Source organism: Zea mays, chromosome 5, assembly GCF_902167145.1.
Source record: "Zea mays cultivar B73 chromosome 5, Zm-B73-REFERENCE-NAM-5.0, whole genome shotgun sequence".
Classification (NCBI taxonomy): Eukaryota; Viridiplantae; Streptophyta; class Magnoliopsida; order Poales; family Poaceae; genus Zea; species Zea mays.
This window is the reverse complement of record NC_050100.1, coordinates 93,065,351-93,090,932: the sequence shown is the minus strand read 5'-3', so window position 1 is coordinate 93,090,932 and position 25,582 is coordinate 93,065,351.

The window sequence follows — 25,582 nt, the reverse complement described above, 5'->3', positions numbered from 1 at the left end:
ATCAGTCCTTAGGCTACTATTCACATGAGTCACTGACGTTACAGAAAACCCCTCGGGTTCTACAAATCCTAACCCGAGGTCCTTCGTCTAACTCAAACAGTAACCGCGGCGGAAGAAAGGGTGGAGGGGCTTACCGGCGGCGAGATTGCTCCGGTGAAGTGGTCGAGGACGTAGGGGAGGTCTCGGGGATCACAACGGTGTGCGGGTCGCCGTCGGAGATGGCCGGAGTCGGTCGGTCCACGCATGCAGGTGGGGATGCTTGTCGGCGGCGAGGAGTCCGGCCTGGTCACGGCGAGATAGAGCAATTGGATGGGTCACAGAGGTTCATGGGATGCCAGAGAAGATATGGGTGCAAGGAATTGGTCGGAGACTCACTGGATAGCTCGGTCCACGCGCGGCGACGGAAGACCGAAGTCCGGTGAGGTCGATCTCGGGCCTTTGGTGAAGTCTGGCCGGGTCCGAGGGCTTGGCGAGCTTCACGGGCTACTGGCGGAGCTAGCCGAAGCACTGGCTCGACTCGAGGGTGGCTAGAGTGGGCTGGCCACGGCGGCCGAAGCTCTAGCGGCGATGGCGGGCGGAATTGAGCTCGCCGGAGCTAAGGAGACGGGGCTGGCCGGTGAAGGTGAGTGCGGGGCGAAGTGAGGCGCGCTCGGGGAGGCTTTATAGGCACGGGCGGGCACGACCGAGGGCAAGGGCGCGCGGCGGACTTGACCGGACGCCAAGGCGAGCGCGCGCGGGGGTTGGGCGAGCTCTGGCGTGCCGACCAGGGTCGAACACGTGTGCCCGTGCGTTCTGCCCAAGTTCTGGCGCGTGTGGTCGCTCATCCGAGCCTGCTCTCGCCTTGGTCAGTGCACAAAATCTCTTCTCCTCCCTACAAGCTACCGATCTTGTGTGGGGGTCATAGGATTTTGCCTACTGGTTGCAGAGATATGGAGCCAGGAAATCCGGTCTGTCTCCCTGCTCAAACCCGAGGCAAATCCAGGGTTTTGTCGTGTCTAGGGCTCGCGTCCCAATGCCATCTTCTGGCACACGACAGAGGGGTTAGTTAGACACAATTTTGTTACTGGGGCCATTAGGATTCGAGTTAGGGATCAAGGTGAACATCCCTGATCTTTGGCTCAAGGTCTGAATTTCAGAATTCTGAAATTTAGAATTCCCATTAAGTCCCCACATGAGAAGCTTGATTTGGGGTTTTATTTGAGTTATTTTGGCCAAGCTTTCTCAACCTTTCTTGTTGCTTATTAAATATACTTCAATTTTCATAATTGGCTCAAGTCTTAATTTTAAATTTTCCATACTCTTTTCCTTATTTTCTTGAATTTTGCTCATAGGGCTTACTTAGGGTTTTTATTAGGGTTGCACATTCTTACCTTTTTAAAAGACTCAATTGTTTTGATCATGACACTGTTAAGTATATACTTAGTGAATTCTTTATTACGTAAGTTAATTTGATGCTCATGCTTACTTTGGTTCACATAAAATAATGGTTCTTGGTTTGGCATTTGAGAGAAACCCTAGGTGACACTGGGGTGTCACAGCCTTCCCCCCTTAAAGGAATCTCGTCCCGAGATTCGGGCCAGAGTCCTCCCAGGGTGAAGCGAAGGGTGAGACTTATAGGAAATGGGTGATTGTTGTTATTATTAGGGTAAAACTGCTCTTCGAATGTCATTCTCTTTGCAACTTCAGAAGGAAGTCCTTTTAAGTTTTACTTCATAGTTACTTCATTCTGAATTAAGATCATATTTTTGGAAATTAGATTCGAAGGGCAGGAGGAGGGGTTGGGGGTGATTACGTACCAGCTTCCTTAGGTAGGCAATTGGGGAAGTTGGATCTCAAGAATTCCTCGGTTTCCCAAGTAGCTTCCTCCTCTGAGTGATTACTCCACTAGACCTTGTACATCTTGATCGATTTAGCCCGAGTTGATCTTTCTTTGCAATCCAGAATCTTGGAGGGGTACTCTTGGTACGATAGATCTGGCTCTATCTCCAATTCTGGCTCTGCTATGATCTCGGTCAGCAATCGAACACACTTCTTCAGCTGAGATACATGGAATACACTGTGAATGGCAGACATCTTTGAAGGTAACTTCAGTTTATATGCCACGGGTCCACATGCTTCTATGATCTCATAAGGTCCAATGTAACGAGGGGCTAGCTTGCCTTTGATCCCAAACCTCTGCACTCCCTTGGTGGGTGATACCTTGAGGTATACAAAACTTCCCACCTCAAATTGGAGAGGTTTCCTTCTTCTATCATGGTAACTCTTCTGCCTGGCCTGAGCAGCTTCTAGATTCTTCCTGATTAGTTTGACCTTCTTTTCGGCTTCAGTCACTAAGTCAGGTCCAAAAACTTCTCTTTCACCAGGTTGAGACCAATTGAGTGGAGTCCTGCACCTTCTTCCATAGAGAGCTTCAAAAGGTGCCATCTTTAGGCTGGATTGATAACTATTGTTATAAGCAAACTCTGCCAAGGAGAGGTGCTTATCCCAGTTCTTGCCACTATCGATTGCACAAGCTCTTAGCATATCCTCCAGGATTTGGTTTACCCTTTCCGTCTGACCATCAGTCTGTGGGGTGGTAAGCTGAACTTCTGATTAGCTTAGTTCCCAGAGACTCTTGCAATTGTTCCCAAAATCTGGCAACAAATTGGGCTCCTCGGTCGGAAACAATGGTCCGAGGTAATCCGTGCAAACACACGATCCGGTCAATATACGATTCTGCATACTTCTGAGCCTTATCCGTGGTGTGCACAAGAAGAAAATGTGCCACTTTCGTCAATCGGTCCACAATAACCCAAATGGAATCATGATGACGAGAGGTGCTGGGCAGACCCACAATGAAATCCATGCTGATATCATCCCACTTCTTCGAAGGTACGGACAACGGTTGCAAAGCTCCAGCTGACTTCAAGTGGCTTGCCTTTATCCTCTGACAGGTGTCACATTCTGATACATACTGGGCTATCTCCCTTTTCATTCTGGTCCACCAGTACAAAGGCTTTAGATCATGGTACATCTTGGTGCTTCCCGGATGCATAGAGAATTTGGAGAGATGAGCCTCATCCAAAATTTTCCTCTTGAGGTCCTGGTCTTTAGGAATCACCAATCTGCTTTTGAACCATAACACACCCTTTTCATCCTGGCGGAAACAATTATACTTCCCAATTTTCTGATGGAGATTCTTCTTGATAATTTGCACTCCCTTGTCACTGAGCTGGGCCATGATAATCTGGTCTTGCAAAGCTGGCCCAACAGAAATGTGAGACAAAGAACCAGAAGGAATCACTTCGATTTGCATCTTGCTCAACTCATCACACAAGGTGTTAATGCGAGAATCCATCAGAATACAATTGCATTGCAATTTCCGACTCAAGGCATCTGCTACCACATTAGCTTTTCCTGGGTGATAATGTACCTCCAGGTCATAATCCTTGATCAGCTCTAGCCATCTTCTCTGCCTCATGTTGAGATCAGCCTGAGTAAAGATGTACTGAAGGCTCTTATGATCAGTGAAGATGTTGCAGTGGGTTCCCATTAGATAGTGCCTCCACATCTTCAATGCATGAACCACTGCTGCCAACTCGAGGTCATGAGTGGGATAGTTTTGCTCATGAGGCCTGAGTGCTCTTGAGGCATAAGCAATGACTCGGTTGTCTTGCATCAAGACACAACCTAGCCCGGTGCCAGAGGCATCGCAATACACATCAAAAGGCTTGCTGCTGTCGGGTTGCGCCAATACTGGTGTTGTGGTCAGATGCTGCCTTAATGCATGGAAGGCATCTTCGCACTTCTGACTCCAAACAAATTTGACTTCTTTCTTCAGCAACTCAGTTATAGGCTTCGCAATTCGAGAGAAGTCCGGAATAAATCTTCGGTAATAACCAGCCAATCCCAGAAAACTCTGAATCTGGCGAACAGTCGTTGGTGGCCTCCAGTTCATCACCTCTTGCACTTTATCAGGATCAATAGCTATTCCTGCTTGAGAGATAGTGTGACCCAAGAATTTGATTTCCTTTAGCCAAAAATCACACTTGGATAACTTGGCATAAAGGTGGTGCTCTCGCAGACGTTGAAGCACTACATGCAAATGCCCGGCATGTTCTTCTTCGTTCTTTGAGTACACCAGAATATCATCGATAAAAACCACCACGAACTTGTCCAATTCCGGCATGAAAACTGAATTCATCAGATACATGAAATATGCTGGTGCATTTGTCAGCCCGAATGACATCACCAAGAATTCATATAGCCCATATCTAGTTGAGAATGCCGTCTTTGGAATATCACTTGCTCGTATTTTGATCTGATGGTAGCCAGAGCGAAGGTCTATCTTGGAAAACACCTTGGCCCCGACCAACTGGTCAAAAAGAACATCAATACGAGGCAAAGGATACTTGTTCTTGATAGTTACCGCATTAAGAGGGCGGTAATCTATACACAGCCTCAAGCTTTCATCCTTCTTCTTTACAAACAGTGCCGGACATCCCCAAGGCGAAGTGCTTGGGTGAATAAATCCCTTATCCAGCAACTCCTGCAATTGCTTCTTCAATTCTGCCAACTCAGCGGGTGGCATTCGGTAGGGCCTCTTGGAAATTGGGGCCGTTCCCGGTTGCAACTCGATGGCGAATTCAATATCCGGTCTGGTGGCATTCCTGGCAATTCATCAGGGAAGACATCTGCATACTCACAGACCACTCGGATCTTCTTCAGAGGTAACTCCGTCATAGAGAAAGCACATGACTGTGTAGAACCTTGACTGGGCAGAATTAAAGTGAAATTCCCGCAGAACGGAGAATTAACTTCCACGGTACGACTGGCTATATCAAGCACAACTTGGTGCAAGGTCTTCCAATTAGCTCCTAGAATAATGTCCACATTTTCCAATCCCAACACAAGAAGAGTGGTTTTGACAATGTGGCTTCCCAGTTGAATAGGCACACTTTGGTTTAATTGATTAGTTGCAATTCTACCCCCAGGTGTGACTATCATGAATGACCCTTTTGAGTGAGAGAATGGCAGTTTGCATTTAGCACTGAACTTTTGGTTAATGAAACTATGGGATGCACCAGAATCAAACAGAATTAAAGCAGGTTGATTATAAACTGAAAAGATACCGGTCATGATAGGAGCTCCTTCTGGTACTTCCTCCAGAGTAGTGAAGTTGAGCTTCCCTTGCCTGACTTGCACCTTCTGCTTTCTTCCCTTGTCTTGATTTGGTGCTGGCATCTGCCTCTGCTGGTTCCCGGGACAATTCTTGGCATAGTGGCCCACATTGCCACAAGTGAAACACTTGTTCCCATTGCCCTGGCGGAACTGCTGCTGCTGCGGAGGCTGATTGTTTCTTGGGGCGGGAGCTGGAAAGCGGTTGGGTGCCGGCTGCTGCTGCTACTGAGGTGGCCTGATCACCCATCTGCCTGCCTGCTGCTGAAAACCCCTGCTCTGATTGTGAGAAACAATCCGGAACCTCTGAGCCTGAGCGGATGGTGCTGCCATTGGTGCCTTTCTCTTCTTCTCTGCCCGGTGAGCAACAATGCAATCTTCCTGGGAGATGGCCATATTGACCAACTCATTGAAGCTATCAGCCCGGACAGTGTTGAGTCGTTCCCGCAGCTTGGTATTGAGACCCTTGCGGAAGCGATCCATCTTCTTCTCATCAGAATCAGCATGATACCCTGCATACTGGCATAAGTCGTTGAAGGCTTGCGCATACTGCAGTACCGTGCGGGTTCCTTGATTAAGGGCCAGAAATTCATTCAACTTCCGATCAAGAATGACAGCTGGGATGTGGTGTCCTCTGAAGGCAGTCTTGAATTCTTCCCAAGATACTTCACGATCAGCGGGGAGCATAGCACGGAAGTGGTCCCACCAAGTCCGAGCAGGGCCACGAAGCTGCTGTGCGGCAAAGCGAGCCTTGGCCTCATCAGGGCAGTCTCCTGTGAGGAGGGGAAACTTGGACTCGACGACGCGAAGCCATACGTTGGCGTCCAACGGATCCTCTGCCTTGGTGAACAAGGGCGGCTGCGTGCTCAGAAACTCCTGGTAAGTTGCCATAGCCGGAGGTCGCTGATGCTGGCCTCCACCATGCTGCTGAGGGTGGGGCTGGCGCTGCAAGAGCTGTCGCAGAATCTCATTCTGCTGGGCCATCAGCTCCTGCACTGTGGGAGCTGGAGGAGGTGGCGGGGGAACCTGCTCGTTATGCCCGCGACGCTGCCTAGCTGCCATCTAAAAACAGAGATTGTCGCCATTGTTATCCCAACTCACAGTTCGAACGACAAGATATCATCTCATATGGAAGGAAAATGCCATAATCATAATATTAGGTTCGAAATGAAGATAACATGGTGACAAATATCCCACAGATTTCAAAAGTTTACAGGGTTACATCAATCAGGGGAAAGTACCCATAAGCCTAGTCCAAAATATGATATTACTAAGCTCGCATAGGTTTCTATCCGCCTAAAAGTGTCGAAGCGACTACTTAACCCTAAGCGGTGGAAGCGACACTGGATACGGGTGAAGAAGGCATCGCGGAGGTAGTCCCATTGGCACCAGGGGCTGGTCCTAGCTCCTCGGGAGCCTCTTCTCCCTCGCTTCCTGCTTCATTGGCCTCCATCTCCAGGTGGTGCATGTCCAAGTGGTCATTTGCTTCCTCGAGTTCCCTCTGCACATCGTGAAGCTGATTCTCCAAGACATCAATAGTGTTGTCTCGGATCTCCACCTGCTGCTCCAAGGTGGTGATGCGCTGGCTCAGCCTCTCCACCTGCAGATCCTTCTCCACCAACTCGGTGGATAGGTCGACCACAAAATCTTCCCGACTGTCGAGAGTGAGCTTGGCAGTCTGAGCGGTGTTAGCAAGGAGTGCCATAGCATCGCTCTGAAGGGCCTGAAGGCGGTACAGCGCACTCATGCACTGAACGGTGACCCTCCCAACCAAGTCAGGATACATCGCCCACACATCCTTTACATGGCTCACGCGGTTACACCACATGGGATCATCCTTCTTCTCAGCAGGGAAGAGTCCCAAGGGGTGCATCACCATCTCCAGGGGATGGTAGCCACAGAAAGTCGTCAGAGTCTTCATGGCTGCTGCTTCAACGGTGTCATCCGTCCTGAGTCCAATCGTCTCAGAATCAAGAGAACGCCAACCCGGCTGAAGGGGATGAGCCTCCAAAGTCAGCCAGACCCGACAACGAGGTACCCGATGCTCCTCATACAACTGCACCGTGTACAAAGGGGGCGTAGGGTAACCAGCGGAGTTAAGCACTTCCCACAAGATGGAAGGAAAGCCATCGCGAGAAAGGAAGTCGGAACTAAAACGAGAGTCTCCTCCACTGGTGGGGGTGGGTGAATTCATCTGTGGAAGGGAATCAAAGGTAAAGATTATGGTGGAAGGAAAGAGAAAGAGAGCCCGGATGGTTTTAAGAAAAAGGGGTTAGCTCAAATTTTTAATTCCTCTTTGCGTTTTATAATGCATGCATGCTGGAAGAAACGTTGCCTCTCAAAAAGAAAATAGGGTGCTTTTTTAGGGCATCCTTAAAAATATGAGTACTGGCCCACTGGGCCTAATTAATTAGCCACCTGTTTTCCCTCTATGCCTAAGGCCTTTCGTCCTAGGTCTAGCGGTCTAGTCCTGACGATCCGTAGCAGTTTCTAGGCAAGTTTTAGATTTTGAAAATTGGTACTCATGGTTTATTGTCCTTCTCTGTGGTGGAATTTGCTCCGATACCAGCTGTGGCAGAACCACCCGAATTATTCCAGCTTAAGTGCCTAAGTCACGCCTCAGGGGCCGTAACACACTTAAATCGGAATAACCCGTCAGTCCCTCAGATCTAGTCTGATAGAGCCACTTAACCAGGATCAAATTCCACAATCTCACTCGAAGGTGAGTCACAGAAGAAATACAATAAAACAGGAAACCTCAAATTAAGTACTGAGTTATTACATAAATCGGAGTTTTTGCGTAGCAAATAAAGTTCACAAAATAAAGTGCAGCGGATAATCGATGTCGTCGGTATCGAGGAATTGGGCAAGGCCTAGCCCACTATTCCTCGTGCTCCTCTCCTGCCGGAGCAACATCCCACTCGACCGTTCAACCCGGTGGTAGGGTGGTAGGCCAAGTCACACTATCAACCATTTCCTGAATGGTACCTGCAAAAATTGTGCCACAAGCAAGGCTGAGTATACTAATACTCAGCTAGACTTAACCGGTGTGAGGAGTCTACTCCTCTACCTCTAGACTATGCAGCTGTTTGGCTGAGGGGTTTGGTTTGCCAAAAGCACTAGCTGTTTCTAAAAGCAAATTTTTAGCTTTTCAGATTCTATCATCATTAACTTAGCTAGATTTGCTCCTTCTAAGCATACATGGTGACAAGCATTTTAGTTCAATCAACAAGTTATCTCATGTAACCACATTTCACTTCTTACTCGATGCAGTACAAGGAATCAAGCAGTCTCATTAGCTGCGAGAAGCAGACGATTCGAATCGAGTTTTAACCTTGCAAGGTAAACCTAAACACACGGCATGTCAGGGTACTCTGACCCCACACATGACAACCGTCCCCATCGATTCCCTGTTCGCGTCCAGGCCTCACCGCCTTGGCATACAATGCTCCACTGACCCCGGCTGCCGCCGTGCAGTGACCGCACTTGTACCCACCATAGCTAGCATGGGAGACTCAGTCTCAGGTCGCATGAGGGATAAAGTCCGCGCCCGGCTTCACTCAGGTACTAGGTTTACCGGTTACCATTTTTCCCGGCATGTGCTTAGTACGTTCAAAAGCTTGACTCAGGTATCCACACATTAATCCTTAATTCCTTTTTCCCGTCTCATGGACAAGGCATCCTCCCTGGATCCAAGTCCATAGACTAACATCTATCCCGTTATCAAGATGAATACAATCAATTCCTGACCTCGCGCGAGTGCTAGAAAAATCACTCGACTTCTACCGAGATCCTGATTAGCAAGCAGCTACTCGACCTAGCATACTAGTATTCATCTCAAAAAGGAGTCCTAAGTTCATGCAACTAGAGGTTTCAAGCAACTCCTACACTTAAGTGCACATTACAATCCTACAAGCATTAAGTGTAGTAAAGTAGCATATAGTAATACGGTTATGCATAAAACCGGGGCTTGCCTTCAATTGCTGGGGCTGCGGGGAGATCCTCAATAGCAGCCTCGGAAGCCTGCTCCTGGTCCTCCTCTTGGCAGGTCCTTGCTCGGGGATGAGCACGTACTCTCCATCGGCAAGATTACAATCTAATGAATGCAATGCGTAAGATATATGCATGATATGATATGTGCTTTTAGAAATTACAACTTTAAAGGTGTATGATCTTCTTGAGTTAAACAAAGTTAACTTTACTTATGTAAGACCCTTGGGTGGTATACTTGGTAAACTGGGTCAAACTTGGCTAAGGTAAGTGGTAGGTTTATTTTTGGGGTTCCACTGAATTCCTTTTTAAGTCTTAGGGAGAATTGACAAGTTCTCAAGTTAGGCTTATTGGGGTGGGTTTATTCTTTCTTTCCTTTTCTTTTATTCTTTTTAATGTTTTGGAGTGGGTTTGAACTACAAGTTACTTTTATAAAATTCTAAAACTTCTGCAAAAATTACAGTGGCTTGGTACTGGTGTATGTTTCTCTGTCTCAAAATTTGGGGATCAGAAAGTGAATGGTTTATTCTGCACAAAATTACCAAATTTTAGGGCAGAAGGGGTGCTTTGAACTACAACTATTATTTAACAGTGAGTAATTCTTTAAAACTTATTTTTGCTGGCTTTTAGGTGTCATAACATGACTTGATACAAATTTCTAGTCATTAATACCTTTTAATTATTTTTCTATGGTTTTCTCAAGTTTCTAGGCAAGTGGGTGCTTTCTACTACCACTATATTTGAAAAATATCAAACAACAGAATTCTCATTTTTCTTAGTTATTGTTTTGTGCAAGAGCAATCATTCTGAAGTTTGGTCTCTTTTTGCTTAAGGGAAGGGGTGGTATGCATTATTTGAATTAAGTGGCCTTTCTCTTAAATCATTAGCAATAGGTATGAGTTTGCTCCTTTTTCATGAGTTTGCATTTTTCTCTGGTGGTTTATCTCATTATGGACTTAGCAAATTTTTGGTTGCCTATTATCACATTATTAGGGGTTGTTCATGATTTATTTGGAAAATACCTTATTAGCATTTCATATTTATTTTCCTTACTTAAAAAGTTGGGCTGAGGTGTTCTTTATTTTTGTAGTGGGGCTCTAGTGGTTACAAGTCCACTGGATTTTTATTATCCATTTTGGTTATAGTTTTGTAACTCTAATAATTGATTTTCAGTCCAAATAAGGCTAAATAAAACATTTTAATTTAAAACAGGTCTGAACTAATAGTCTCTGTATTTTTCCTAGGTTCTCTGTTACTTCAGCAAACTAGGAAAAATAATTTAACTCACTGTTCATTAATTTCTAATGCCTTTCTGATTTTTCCTAAGTTTTGGGCAAAATAACTTTAATGGAATATCTACATCATATTTTCCAATGCTGGGGTTCCTACTATTTTTAAACAGTGTCTAACTGAGGTTTGAACATCTACAAATTTTCTTAAGTTCAGCACAGGAGAAAAACTATTTTTCCTTAATTAAACAAGGTTTGGTGGGTTTCTGTTTTTAATTTTAACTCAAAAATTCAGAACAGAAAGCATAGAGTTTATCATTTTTAAATGATAGTTCATAATATTCAGGAGCTAGCAAAATTAGTTTGACAACTTTTTATTAAAAATTCATCAAGTTATGGGTTTTCTAAGTTCTCTAGTCATTTTAAAAAGATTAACAGAATTGATTAAATGGAAATCCACTTTGCACTGGGGTCCCTGGCGGGTTTTCTAAGTTTTCTTCGCGGATCAGTCCTTAGGCTACTATTCACATGAGTCACTGACGTTACAGAAAACCCCTCGGGTTCTACAAATCCTAACCCGAGGTCCTTCGTCTAACTCAAACAGTAACCGCGGCGGAAGAAAGGGCGGAGGGGCTTACCAGCGGCGAGATTGCTCCGGTGAAGTGGTCGAGGACGTAGGGGAGGTCTCGGGGATCACAACGGTGTGCGGGTCACCGTCGGAGATGGCCGGAGTCGGTCGGTCCACGCACGCAGGCGGGGATGCTCGTCGGCGGCGAGGAGTCCGGCCTGGTCACGGCGAGATAGAGCAATTGGATGGGTCAGAGAGGTTCATGGGATGCCAGAGAAGATATGGGTGCAAAGAATTGGTCGGAGACTCACTGGATAGCTCGGTCCACGCGCGGCGGCGGAAGACCGAAGTCCGGTGAGGTCGATCTCGGGCCTCCGGTGAAGTCTGGCCGGGTCCGAGGGCTTGGCGAGCTTCACGGGCTACTGGCGGAGCTAGCCGAAGCACTGGCTCGACTCGAGGGTGGCTGGAGTGGGCTGGCCACGGCGGCCGAAGCTCTGGCGGCGATGGCGGGCGGAATTGAGCTCGCCGGAGCGAAGGAGAGGGGGCTGGCCGGTGAAGGTGAGTGCGGGGCGAAGTGAGGCGCGCCCGGGGAGGCTTTATAGGCGCGGGTGGGCACGACCGAGGGCAAGGGCGCGCGGCGGACTTGACCGGACGCCGGGGCGAGCGCGCGCGCGCGCGGGTTGGGCGAGCTTTGGCGTGCCGACCAGGGTCGAACACGTGTGCCCGTGCGTTCTGCCCAAGTTCTGGCGCGTGTGGTCGCTCATCCGAGCCTGCTCTCGCCTTGGTCAGTGCACAAAACCTCTTCTGCTCCCTACAAGCTACCGATCTTGTGTGGGGGTCATAGGATTTTGCCTAAGGGTTGCAGAGAATGGAGCCAGGAAATCCGGTCTGTCTCCCTGCTCAAACCCGAGGCAAATCTAGGGTTTTGTCGTGTCTAGGTCTCGCGTCCCAATGCCATCTTCTGGCATACGACAGAGGGGTTAGTTAGACACAATTTTGTTAATGGGGCCATTAGGATTCGAGTTAGGGATCAAGGTGAACATCTCTGATCTTTGGCTCAAGGTCTGAATTTCAGAATTCTGAAATTCAGAATTCCCATTAAGTCCCCACATGAGAAGCTTGATTTGGGGTTTTATTTGAGTTATTTTGGCCAAGCTTTCTCAACCTTTCTTGTAGCCTATTAAATATACTTCAATTTTCATAATTGGCTCAAATCTTAATTTTAAATTTTCCATACTCTTTTCCTTATTTTCTTGAATTTTGCTCATAGGGCTTACTTAGGGTTTTTATTAGGGTTGCACATTCTTACCTTTTTAAAAGACTCAATTGTTTTGATCATGACACTGTTAAGTATATACTTGGTGAATTCTTTATTACTTAAGTTAATTTGATGCTCATGCTTACTTTGGTTCACATAAAATAATGGTTCTTGGTTTGGCATTTGAGAGAAACCCTAGGTGACACTGGGGTGTCACAGCTTGTTACCGGTTAGAAGCTCATATGAAGTCTTCTTGAGGAGGCGATGAAGGTAGACCCAGTTTATGGCGTGGCAAGCCGTGTTCACGGCTTCCGACCAGAACCGCTCGGGTGTCTTGAATTCTCCAAGCATTGTCCTCGCCATGTCTATGAGCATCTTGTTCTTCCTCTCTACCACACCGTTTTGCTGTGGTGTGTAGGGAGCGGAGAACTCGTGCTTGATCCCTTCCTCCTCAAGGTACTCCTCCACTTGAAGGTTCTTGAACTCGGACCCGTTGTCGCTCCTTATCTTCTTCACCTTGAGCTCAAACTCATTTTGAGCTCTCCTTAGGAAGCGCTTGAGGGTCCCTTGGGTTTCAGATTTATCCTGCAAAAAGAATACCCAAGTGAAGCAGGAAAAATCAACTATAATAAGACCATACTTACTTCCTCCTATACTTAGATAGGCGACGGGTCCGAAGAGGTCCATATGAAGTAACTCCAGGGGTCTTGATGTTGTCATCACATTTTTGGCATGATGAGAGCTTCCCACCTGTTTACCTGCTTCACAAGCTGCACAAGGTCTATCTTTTTCGAAAGTTATATTAGTTAGACCTATCACGTGTTCTCCCTTTAGAAGCTTGTGAAGGTTCTTCATCCCCACATGTGCTAAACGGCGATGCCACAGCCAGCCCATGCTAGTCTTAGCAATTAAGCATGCATCTAGACTGGCCTCCTCTTTTGCAAAATCAACTAAATAAAGTTTGCCGTCTAGTACACCCTTAAAAGCTAATGAACCATCACTTCTTCTAAAGACAGACACATCTACATTTGTGAATAAACAGTTATATCCCATATTACAAAGTTGACTCACAGACAACAAGTTATATCCAAGCGACTCAACTAAGAACACATTAGAAATAGAGTGCTCGGATGAAATAGCAATTTTTCCTAACCCTTGCACCTTGCCTTGGTTCCCATCACCGAATATGATTGACTCTTGGGGATCCTTGTTCTTGATGTAGGAAGAGAACATCCTCTTTTCCCCTGTCATGTGGTTTGTGCATCCGCTGTCGATAATCCAGCTTGAGCCCCTGGATGCATAAACCGGCAAGGCAAACTTAGGCTTGGGTCTTAGGTACCCAACTCATGTTGGGTCCTATAAGGTTAGTTACAATACTCTTAGGGACCCAAATGCAAGTCTTGTCTCCCTTACATTTGGCCCCTAATTTCCTAGCAATTACCTTCTTATCCTTTCTACAAATAGCAAAGGAAGCATTGCAAGCATAATAGATTGTAGAGGGTTCATTCAATACTTTCCTAGGAACATTAACAATATTTCTTCTAGGCATATAATGAGCAACATTTTTCCTAGTCAAATTTCTATCATGCATAATAGAAGAACTAGAAGCAATCATGGCATGAGAATCAAAAGCATCATAACTTCTATAAACATTCCTAGAATGTCTCCTATCATGATACATGAAAGCATGGTTCTTTTGAGCACTACTAGCCATAGGGGCCTTCCCTTTCTCCTTGGCGGAGATGGAAGCCTTATGGCTTGTTAAGTTCTTGACTTCCCTCTTGAAGCCAAGACCATCCTTAATTGAGGGGTGTCTACCAATCGTGTAGGCATCCCTTGCAAATTTTAGTTTGTCAAATTCACTCTTGCTAGTCTTAAGTTGGGCATTAAGACTAGCCACCTCATCATTCAATTTAGAAATTGAAACTAGGTGTTCACTACAGGCATCAACATTAAAATCTTTACACCTATTGCAAACTACAACATGTTCTACACAAGATGTTGATTTATTAGCTATTTCTAATTTAGCATTCAAATCATCATTTATGCTCTTTAAGCTAGAAATAGAGTCATGACATGTAGACAATTCATAAGAAAGCATTTCATTCCTCTTTATTTCTAAAGCAAGGGATTTTTGTGCCTCTACAAACTTATCATGTTCTTCGTACAAAAGATCCTCTTGTTTTTCTAATAACCTATTTTTATCATTCAAGGCATCAATTAATTCATTAATCTTATCAACTTAAGTTCTATCTAGGCCCTTGAATAAACATGAATAGTCTATTTTATCATTGCTAGATTCTTCATCACTTGAGGAAGCGTAAGTACTAGTATCACGAGTGCTTACCTTCTTTTCCCTTGCCATGAGGCAGGTGTGATGCTCGTTGGGGAAGAGGGCTGACTTATTGAAGGCGGTGGCGGCGAGTCCTTCGTTGTCAGAGTCGGACGACGAACAATCCGAGTCCCACTCCTTTCCAAGGTGTGCCTCGCCCTTAGCCTTCTTGTACGCCTTATTCTTTTCCCTCTTGTTCCCTTGTTCCTGGTCACTATCATTATCGGGATAGTTAGCGATAAAATGACCAATCTTACCACATTTGAAGCATGAGCGCTTCCCCTTCGTCTTGGTCTTGTTTGGATGCTCCTTGCGACCCCTTAGCGCTGTCTTGAAACGCTTAATGATGAGAGCCATCTCTTCCTCATTGAGTCCCGCCGCCTCAACTTGTGCCACCTTGCTAGGTAGCACTTCCTTGCTCCTCGTTGCTTTGAGAGCAACGGTTTGAGGCTCGTGGATTGGGCCGTTCAACGCATCGTCAACGTATCTTGCCTCCTTGATCATCATCCGCCCGCTTACGAACTTTCCAAGTATCTCCTCGGGCGTCATCTTGGTGTACCTAGGATTCTCACGAATATTGTTCATAAGATGTGGATCAAGGACAGTAAAAGACCTTAGCATTAGGCGGACGACGTCGTGGTCCGTCCATCGCGTGCTTCCATAGCTCCTTATTTTGTTGACGAGGGTCTTGAGCTGGTTGTACGTTTGGGTTGGCTCCTCGCCCCTGATCATTGCGTATCTCCCAAGTTCGCCCTCCACCAACTCCATCTTGGTGAGCATGGTGACGTCGTTCCCCTCATGTGAGATTTTGAGGGTGTCCCAAATCTGCTTGGCGTTATCCAAGCCGCTCACCTTATGGTATTCATCCCTGCACAATGAAGCTAGAAGAACAGTAGTAGCTTGTGCATTTTGTGAATTTGCTCATTAATGTACATGGGACTATCCGTACTATCAAAGTGCATTCCATTTTCTACTATCTCCCATATACTTGGATGGAGAGAGAACAAGTGGCTACGCATTTTGTGACTCCAAAATCCGTAGTCCTCTCCATCAAAGTGGGGGGGGGTTGCCGAGGGGAATGGAAAGCAAATGAGCATTGGAACTTTGCGGAATACGAGAATAATCAAAGGAAAAGTTTGAATTAATCGTCTTCTTTTTCTCGTAGTCGCTGTAGTTGTCCTTTTGGGAAGAGGAAGATTCATCGCTGTCGTAGTAGACTATCTCCTTGATGCGCCTTGTTTTCTTCTTCCTCCCGTCTTTTCTTTTGTGCCCCGAGCCTGAGTCAGTAGGCTTGTCATCCTTTGGATCATTGACGAAGGACTCCTCCTTATCGTTGACCACCATCCCCTTGCCCTTAGGATCCATCTCTTCGGGCGATTAGTCCCTTTCTTGAAGAGAACGGCTCTGATACCAATTGAGAGCACCTAGAGGGGGTGAATAGGTGATCCTGAAAAACTTAAAACTTAACACCACAAACTTGATCAAGAGTTAGAACAATGGAATCAAGTGAGTAGATAGGAGAGCTCTTGTGAAACACAATAGACACGGTAAGGACAAGCACAAGAGACACGAGGATTTATCACGTGGTTCGGCCAAGTACAAAACTTGCCTACTCCACGTTGTGGCGTCCCAACGGACGAGAGTTGCACTCAACTCCTCTCAAGTGATCCAATGATCAACTTGAATACCACGGTGTTCTTCTTTACTTTACTCTTTTCCCGTTTGCGAGGAATCTCCACAACTTGGAGTCTCTCTCCCTTACAATAAGAATCAATATGAAGCACAAGAGTAAGGGAGGGAAGCAACACACTCAAAGCCACAGCAAATACGCACACACAAGACCAAAACTTGAGCTCAAGACAATATCTCGAGGTTCTCACTAGAACGGAGCTCAAATCACTAAGAATGTCGAACAAGTGCGCAAGAATGAAGTGTGAGTGATCAACAGTGCTCAAGAAATGCTTGGTGTTCTCCTCCATGCGCATAGGGGTCCCTTTTATAGCCCCAAGGCAGCTAGGAGCCGTTGAGAGCATTTCAAGAAGGCAATTCTTGCCTTCTGTCGCCTGGCGCACCGGACACTGTGCGGTGCGGATTTTTTTCCTTCTTTGGCGAAGCCGACCGTTGGAGTTTCAGAGCCGTTGGCGCACCAGACACTGTCCAGTGCACACCGGACAGTCCGGTGCCCCCTTCTGACCGTTGGCTCTGCCACGCGTCGTGCGCGGATTACGCGGCCGACCGTTGGCCGGGCCGACTGTTGGCTCACCGGACAGTCCGGTGCACCACCGGACAATCCGGTGATTTATAGTCGTACGACGTTAATTGCTTCCCGAGAGCAGCCAGTTGACAGACGCCGGCCTGGCGCACTGGACACTGTCCGTTGCACCACCGGACAGTCCGGTGCACCCAGACCGAGCTGTCTTTGGCTGAACAAAGCCATCTTCTTTTCCAACTTGATTTCTTTTGTTTCCAGCACTTAGACACAATACATTAGTCTCCAAAACAATGTACTAAGTCTTAGATACATACCTTTTTACTTGATTTGCACTTTGTCCATCACTTTGCATAGATTAACATAAGTCCACTTGTGTTGGCACTCAATCACCAAAATACTTAGAAATGGCCCAAGGGCACATTTCCCTTTCAGCAACCTCGACCAAGACTTTGCTGTGGTAGCACTGCAGGCCCCAATGGGCACCCGGTCTCGAGCGGGTGTCCCCTTGGTTGGCGTGGACTGCGCCGCTCTCGTGGATCATCTCCGCGCGGCATCATGGCCATCCAAATTCCGGCTGCATCTGCCGGAAAACTACGACGGTACGTCAAACCCGTCGGAGTTCATATAGGTGTATGTCATCGCTATCACAACAGCAAGTGGAAACACCGCTGTGATGGCGACATATTTTCATGTCGCCTTATCTGGGCCTGCTCGGACTTGGCTCATGAACCTTGCCCCAGGGTCAATCTACTCCTAGGAAGAGCTCTGTGCATGGTTCGTTGCGAACTTCGCCAGCGCTTACCAGCAGCACGGTGTGGAGGCCCACCTCCACGCGGTAAGGCAGGAGCCCAGGGAGACTCTCCGGACGTTCATCTCCCACTTCACCAAAGGTGCAAGGTACTATACCTCGCATTTCTGATGCTTCCATCATCACGGCTTTCCGATAGGGAGTACGTGATGATAAAATGTTGGAGAAGTTGGCCACGCACGATGTGGAGACTGTCCCCACACTCTTCGCTCTGGCCGACAAGTGTGCCAGAGCCATCAAGGACCGTGCATGGCACTCGGCCCCACAAGCCGGGGCTACCCAGTCGGGTGGCTCAGGTGCCGTCCCCCGAGACGGTAAGAAGAAAAAGAAGAAGGACCGCGACTACCAGAAGCCACGGTCCACCGCTCTAGCCGTTGTAGCCGCGACCGGGGGCCGGGGCGACTGCAACAAACGCCCACCACCGCAGAGGGGTAACAGCGGCTCATGCCCTATGCACCCCAACGGTCGCCACAGCGCCGTGGAGTGTCACGAGATCATTGATCTCGCAAAACGCGTCAGCGAGCAGCGTGAGCAGTCTTCCAAGGACGGCTCCCCACCTCGTCGCCGACCCGGCAAGGAAAAGGTCGACGACGGCGAGGTGGCCACGGCTGAAGGGGACCTCGGGTATCAGTCACCCGAGGGGGACCTGAAGGATGTCTTCGCCGGAGGCTCCTACTCCGGTGGAGACAACTAGATGGACCCCTAGGGGGACCTCGTGCTCCCCGGTCTACGGGGCCGAAGCCTGCCTTCCCCCGGAAACCCTTCTAGACTCCTCACGGGTCCAGACTTCTGACAGGTTCATGCAGAAATGGCTACAACACGAGGACGAGGACTCTCTCATCAAACATAGATGGGAACCTAGAGTCGGGACCTAGTCCTACGGAAAGTACCAAACCAAGAAGGGCTCCGCAACTCTCCCCTAGCTGGGAAGGACCCTTCAAGGTGACGGGAATACGCCGACCCTGGGGTGACTGTCTAGCTATGACTAGAGGAGTACCTCTCCCTGGCACTGGAGCACCTCTGTAAGTTCTATCCATAGGAGCAAGTCTGAGGGGTCGAATTTTTCTCCCTTTTGTAACTAGGTAACGCATACGTGTACGCCAACTCGATGAGGTCCGCCCTCATAAGCTCGGCCTGTTGGTCTGCACCGATGCATGACAAGTTATAAAGAAAAGAATTACCCCCTCGGATGTGCCTCTATGATAGTTTTATCCTACTGCTCCATGGTCTTGCCTTGCAGTTTTTCAGATATTATTTTATCTAACCCACCCAAACAGTTCCCTTTCCATCAGACATAATGACATCCGAATTGAACAGCCAGGCTTGCAGTTTAGGACCACTTTGCGAAAGCAGGAGGGCTCGACAGCCTGGGGGGCGGTTCTAAATAACGGTAGCCCATTCCATGGGGTGGTCCGGAGCCTGTGTGGCCACTTAGCCTGGTTCCGTACCTGAAATCCTGGACACTCCACCACTCCGTGACGGGTACCCTAGTATTTGAAGCTATAAGTCCTGTGGGTCCGGCAACCTAGGGTCCGGAACTAGAGAATGGGTACTTGTCTCCTGGGGTGGTCTGGAGCCCGTGTAGCCGCTCAGCCTGGTCCCGCACTGTGGGCTTGCACGCTCCACCACTATGCGATGGGTCCTAGTACCTAGAACCACCATCCAGGGGGTCTGGACGCACAACTTGGCCTCCTAGACTAGACCCTGCAGGTCCCGAGCATGTATCAAAGGATGACCATGTCAGATGGCGGGTCCTGTGGGTGTACTACTAATGCTCCCTAGCCGAAGCTGTGTGCAGGCCTAGGTCCCAGTCGAGGCTACCTCCTGGGGGCCATCGCCAACTCTTTCTTAGGTATGCTGGTCTGCAGCCTCGACAAATCGAGCCTACGTCCTAGGGGGGCCAGGTACCAAGGAGGAATCAGTTACACCACACACAATAGGGACATGTGGTACATAGATAAGTGCCAATACTGCTTGATAAATAGTACTCAAAGTACCTTACAAAAAGCAAAAGTATTACATCCGCCTTCAAGTGGAGTTCTAGCTCCATCTCTACTCTGCAGGAATGGACTACTCTGCACCAACAGGGTCGCGTTGGAAGCTAGCTCCGAGCGGCTCACCAGCGAAGGCGACCACCTCTACACCGACAACAGCGACCACCTCTGCACCGACGGCTTGCCGGCGGCGGCAGCCACCTCAGCGCGTGCGAAGAGGTCCTCGCCCCCGTCCTCCTACGAGGGTGAGGACAAGACCATCCAAGAACGCGGTCACCACCTCCACGGTGTACGACGCCTTGTACGACCCCTCGGGCAGCGTCGGAGCAGTGCGGCCGGCGGCGCAGGAGACGCCACGGATGCAGTGGACTTGCGCACGGCGCGTCCGTCGCCTGTGCGGTGGACAGACAGCCACGCCTCGCTTGGCGGCAGGAAGCAGCATTGGAGGCGGCACCAAAACCATCAAAGAGATAGAGCCATAGCACGGCTCGCTTCCCACCCCAAAGAATTAGGGGGCGCGTGGGATGGAGCCGTGGCTCAGCCCGCTGTCCACCTTCACAAGGCCGGTGATCATCCTTTCCCCCAAATGCTGGAGGAAGAAGCGGGAAGGAGCGTTGCCTCCACGGACATCCCGTGGAGGTAGGCGACGATGGCTGCCTTAAGGATGAAGCAGGGCACCACCGGTAGAGGCTGGGGGCCAAGCCCCTCCAGCAGCTGCATGAAGAAAGATGGGATCGATAGAGCCAACCCGCTGGGGAGTTTGGAAACAAAGAACACAAACTCTTTGGCAACAAGGTCGCCGAGAGGAGAGACACCAGCACAAGTCCTCTCGACAAATGCTAGCACACCCCATCTGAGCGGGTTGCGCACCAAGTTGAGCGCTACCTCGAGCTGGAAGCGCTCGCAAGGGTCTAACAAGGCCATGACGACTACGACAACGCGAAGCAGAAACCTTGAAGGCAAAGGGGCACAGAGAGCTCGAAGATGAAAGGGCACCACGAGTGGGAGAGAAGCAAGACATGGCTACAACCCGAGGGGTGAACCCCGTTTTAAAGGCAGATTTCCCCACTCGCGCCCCGAAGCGTCACGGGCAAGGTCTCCTTCGATGCGCACCAGGGTTCCCATCCTATGACACGGGGGCCAGGCCTCACATGTCATACAAGCTGGCCCGAAGCACGAAGAAGGCGAATCATCGCACAGGGAGCATGCCACCGCCCCACGGTAGCACGCCCCTTCGTCTTCGCCGCAACCAACGGTCAAGAAGGCGAACGCCGCACAAGAAGCGTGCAACCGCCCTGCGGTTATACGCCCTTTCATCTTCGCCGCAACCAGCGGTCAAGAAGGCGAACCGCCGCACAAGAAGCGTGCAACCGCCCCGCGGTTGTGCGCCCCCTCGGCTTCGCTGCAGCCAGCAGTCCAACCTCTGGCATGGGGGCCCAGGCCCACATGTCATGCACCTGGCGCACCGATTTTTGTGTACAGAGAAGTCGCACCGCCACTCGCGCCAGTACCACGCCTCCTCGGGGCCGCCACAGAAGACGGAAAAGTTAAATTTTCAAAAATGCAGCGACTCGAGGCACCCCGCGCATGGCCCAACAAAGACATTAAGTGTGGAGGTCATGGGTCAGTCAGCCGCGAGGATAGGCGTGGCAGTCGGCGTGACCATGGGCAGACTAGCAGTAATTGCATCAACGGGCGCGCAGGGGCAGCGAGCCAATCGCCAATCAGACTTTGGCCCCACCTGCAGGCTCGTATCCTCCCCTGAGGCGGGCCCAGGGGCCACTGTCGGTACCCTGAATCAGGGGTACCCCCTACTACAGTATGAAGACGCGGTGCCCATACGACGTTCCATAGGCGAACGGTGAACAGCACCCGACCCCACCACGTGGGCGGCTCAAGGGGCACCGCGTGGCGAGAAAAGATGGTACATCCCAGGATGTATCAGTTGGACCGGACCTCCGTGAGGGAGCATCAGACCCCTGTACGCACAACCCAGTCCCCCAATTACGGCCCAGAACTCCCAAGTAAGCATGCCAGGTCCCTCGGATGGGGTCCAGATCCCTCTGAGTAAGGTCCGGGCCACAATAGGGTTCCGGGATAGGGGAGACCCTGGCATAAGCAAGGGTCCGGTACTGACACATGTCCAGGCCTTATCCTGTGCGCTTGCGCTCCCCGCTCAGGCGGAGACCTGATGCTGCCACGTGGTTTGTAGCCCATGACATAAGCCAATGGGCGGAGCCTGACGTAAGTCCTCTAGGTCGCACGGTCTCTGCATTTATTGCAGAGAGGACGCGCCGCCTGTCCACCCTGCTGACAGGCGATGTGCCCCCTCAGTATTTAATGCGTCCTGTCGACTTAGCTGGCAGGCAGCGCCAGGGCCATCCTGCAGACGGCGCACCTGTCTAGTCCATTGTCAAACAGTGCGCCCGTGCCACGCAGCGCACTATGTCCATCATCCCTTATACTAGAAGCTTCCCCTGCACGCCGATGCTATGCAGATCTCGGATGTCAGGGTTCAAGAAGATTGCTCCAGCATCAAACATTAGTAGCTCCAAGTATTATATCCATTGTGTTCCTGGGCCCACATGTCGGGGCTCAATTCTCTTGTATGTGCCCCCCTTCGAGCTATGAAAGGGAGGGCACACGACAACAGGAGGATCTCTCAGGCCCAACTTAGACTCTCAGCTCTCAAGATTCCACAGCAATCCAACACACAGTGGAGTAGGGTATTACGCTCCGGCGGCTCGAACCACTCTAAACTCTCGCGTGTTCTTGTGCTCAGTGATCGTTTAGCAGGACAGGCAAAACACTTAAGCCCCTTCCTCATCTTAGGATTAAGGACGGGTGCACTCCGCCACCCGGCTGGAGAATTCCCTCTCCGACAGTATGCGACATGGTATAATTAACGTTTTTACTACGTAGTAAATATTTATACAATGCTAACACAATTTGAATGGATCGAATCGGAGTTAAAATGAATTAGTTATGATTTTCCGAAGTTTTAAGTGGTAGACACAAAACAAATCAAGCGCATATATTTAACCATATGTTTCATACTAAAATAAGGTTACTAGATGATAAATAATATTTTCATGAATTTATTGCAACTGAAATGGATGAAAAAGGAGTTATAATGAATTAAATATGAATTATACAAGTTTCTGTATTTATTTTTATATCTATATTCATTTTCAGATCTATTTAATACAATAACTGAACTGTGCACGCTAATACATGAGATATCAGGGGCTATTTTGTAAATTCCGAGGATCTAACCGTAATAGTTTTCAACCAGCGAGGGATGGCGGGCTATTTTCCATAAAGGATGGGGACTCTTTTGCAAACTTGCCACGGCGAAAGGGTACCGATCTGTCATGGTCGCGCGATCGGATATGGACGGTCTAGATTAGATATACCATGGCCCGAAGTGGTATGCAATACAGACCACCGGATCGAAAACCTACGTCCCAGATTTTATTGGGCTAGATCCATTCGCATCCGATCGATATGGATCCAACATCCTATGTTACTTCTACCCCACCCGGCATCCGGATTCATTCACCACAGCCAGATCACGATCCAACGGCTAGAAACCTATGTTCCCCACCGGATGCAGGCAACGCGGTGTCCAAGCAGAACACGACGGCAACACGGGTTCGACAAGGAAATCTCCGGTGACCCCGTGTATGAATCCCAACCTAATACGGCCCAAGCGCATCTAGGGGGAAAGTGAAGAGGGAAAAGGGGCTTACCAGAGTTTATCAGCGCGGACACTGTCCCCGGAAGGATATGAGCCACGACGGCAAAATCCAATTCCCGTGAGGAATTCCTCCCATCTCGGATGCAATCCTCGCCAGAAAGAGCCATGGACCGATGCGGGGTGACTTGGCGACAAACCCCGACTACTTGGTGAGTCCCGGAGTGGTGGCGCAGGTGCGATGCCCACTCGACGGCTTCTGCCACCCCTCTCTCTGCGCACTAGCGGAGAATCCCATCGACGCCATCTTTTGGAAGGTGGAGTACCTATAATGGAGGACGAGGGTCGCGCCTTCGATTCCCTTTTGTAGCCAGGTGGGCGCGAGCCAGGGAGGTTGCGATAGCAAGCACGATCCTCCACAAATGCCGCACGGAAGTCAACATTTTTGTTACGAGCTCGCGACTGGGATGGGGAGAAGGGAACCGACGATTGGGCCCCACCAGCCGGTGACCAAGTTCTTGGGGGAACGAGAACTAGGTGGCTGACGCGCGGGTCCACGACGCCAGTGAGCGGGTGCGGGAGACAGTGGGCCGAGAGAGCACATGGAAAAGGGGAGAGTGGGCCACGAGGAAGGTGAGTCGGCCCAAACGCAGGTCTGTCCCTATCTTTTTCTTTCCTATTTTGATTTCTTTCAAATTTTCAAAATCAAATATGATTCAACTTTATGTTTGAATTTCAGATTCCCATTTATCAAATATAAACCAAATGTGAATATATACTCTATTGTTTAATATTATTTTTTTATTTATTAATGGGAGGAATAAATGGTTTCATGATAAATCCCTTTTCTCATTTTACTATTTTATGTTTTCATTTAAAATTAGAGATCTAATTACATGTTTTCAATAAAATGCATCACCACAAAATCAACAACAGATCAACCTTTCTTAACTATTTATTGGTCCCTTAGTTAATTTACTATTACTGTTTGAAGATGAGGACAGAGAGTCCTAATAGATTTTCAAAGGTCTTCAAAATTCTCACAACCCTATTGTATATACTCTTATTTCCTTATTCTATAATTTTATAATATATGTATTTATTTATTTATTTTATTTTTTCCTACCAATTTCAGGTCTTACAAATCCTACCCCCCTTAAAAGAAATCTCGTCCTCGAGATTTGTAGAAAAGGGTGTATAACCATGTTGCCTCAGAACATATGCAGAAACAAAAATCTCAGCATGATGCATAATTTATTAGCAACACATGGGGTCAATTAGACCTTATTATTCCTCCTAAAACAATATCATACCAACCACTAACTAAAGTAACGTTTAACTAAAATAGTAATATATATATATATATATGTAGCTTGGTGGAGCTGGTGGTGGTGGTAGAGGTAGTGGGCATTGTTGTTGTTGTCTTTCCAATCGTGCTTGTCTTATTGCTTGTCGTATCTCCAGCCAGTCCTGACGTATTTCCTCACGTTCTTGTCTTATCTGATTTTGCATTTCGTTAACCACTTCTACCATTTGTTGTAGTACCATCATTTGGGCGGCAACCACTTTATCGATTCCAACCGGTGGAGGATTCATTTTTGTTTGTTGTTGCCTGATAATCTTCCCTTCCTGGTTTTGAGCATGAGAGTTAGAAGCATGTGGTAGGATAGTTTTGCAATGAAAAGTATTTGGTAAGCAGAATGAATAGGCTAGTAGCTGGTTATGATCTGAAGATTCTTTAGCAGGGCTTAATCTTTGTTTTATGTCCAGATTGGGGTAACCAGTCGTATAAGGTGAATATCCAAAGGTAGGATAGAATTTTGTCAAGATGAGATAGTCTACATGATATAGGTTAAAAGTTTGTTTGATGTTAGGTGAGGATAGACAGATTATACAATCCATTATGACTCTATGGTTAGCTCTTCTGCTCATGGTTGAGTTGGTCTACACCTGGCTATTAGGTTATAATCTCTTCTACCAATATCACTAATCTGTTTAAGTGGACCACATTAGATTCTATAACACTATTTAAGAATACCATTTAGTTGAGCATATCCAACTGACTTTATCTTTATGAAATTCTAGTATATCTTTTTTCTAAGTAGAACTTCCAATTAGTATTTTTTTATACACCTAAAATTTTCATGCCATTAACAGGTGTGGCATAGAAAACAAGGGTACATCAGGTTTTAACTATTAGGTGAGTATAGAGAAGATTTGGGGGCAGAAGAAAGTTAGAAAAGGGAGATTGTTATTATGGGTGGTGGATCTTGATTCATCTGAAGATCTGTTTCTACTCATATCCTTCATTATCGGGGTTAACCTTCTTCTTGATTT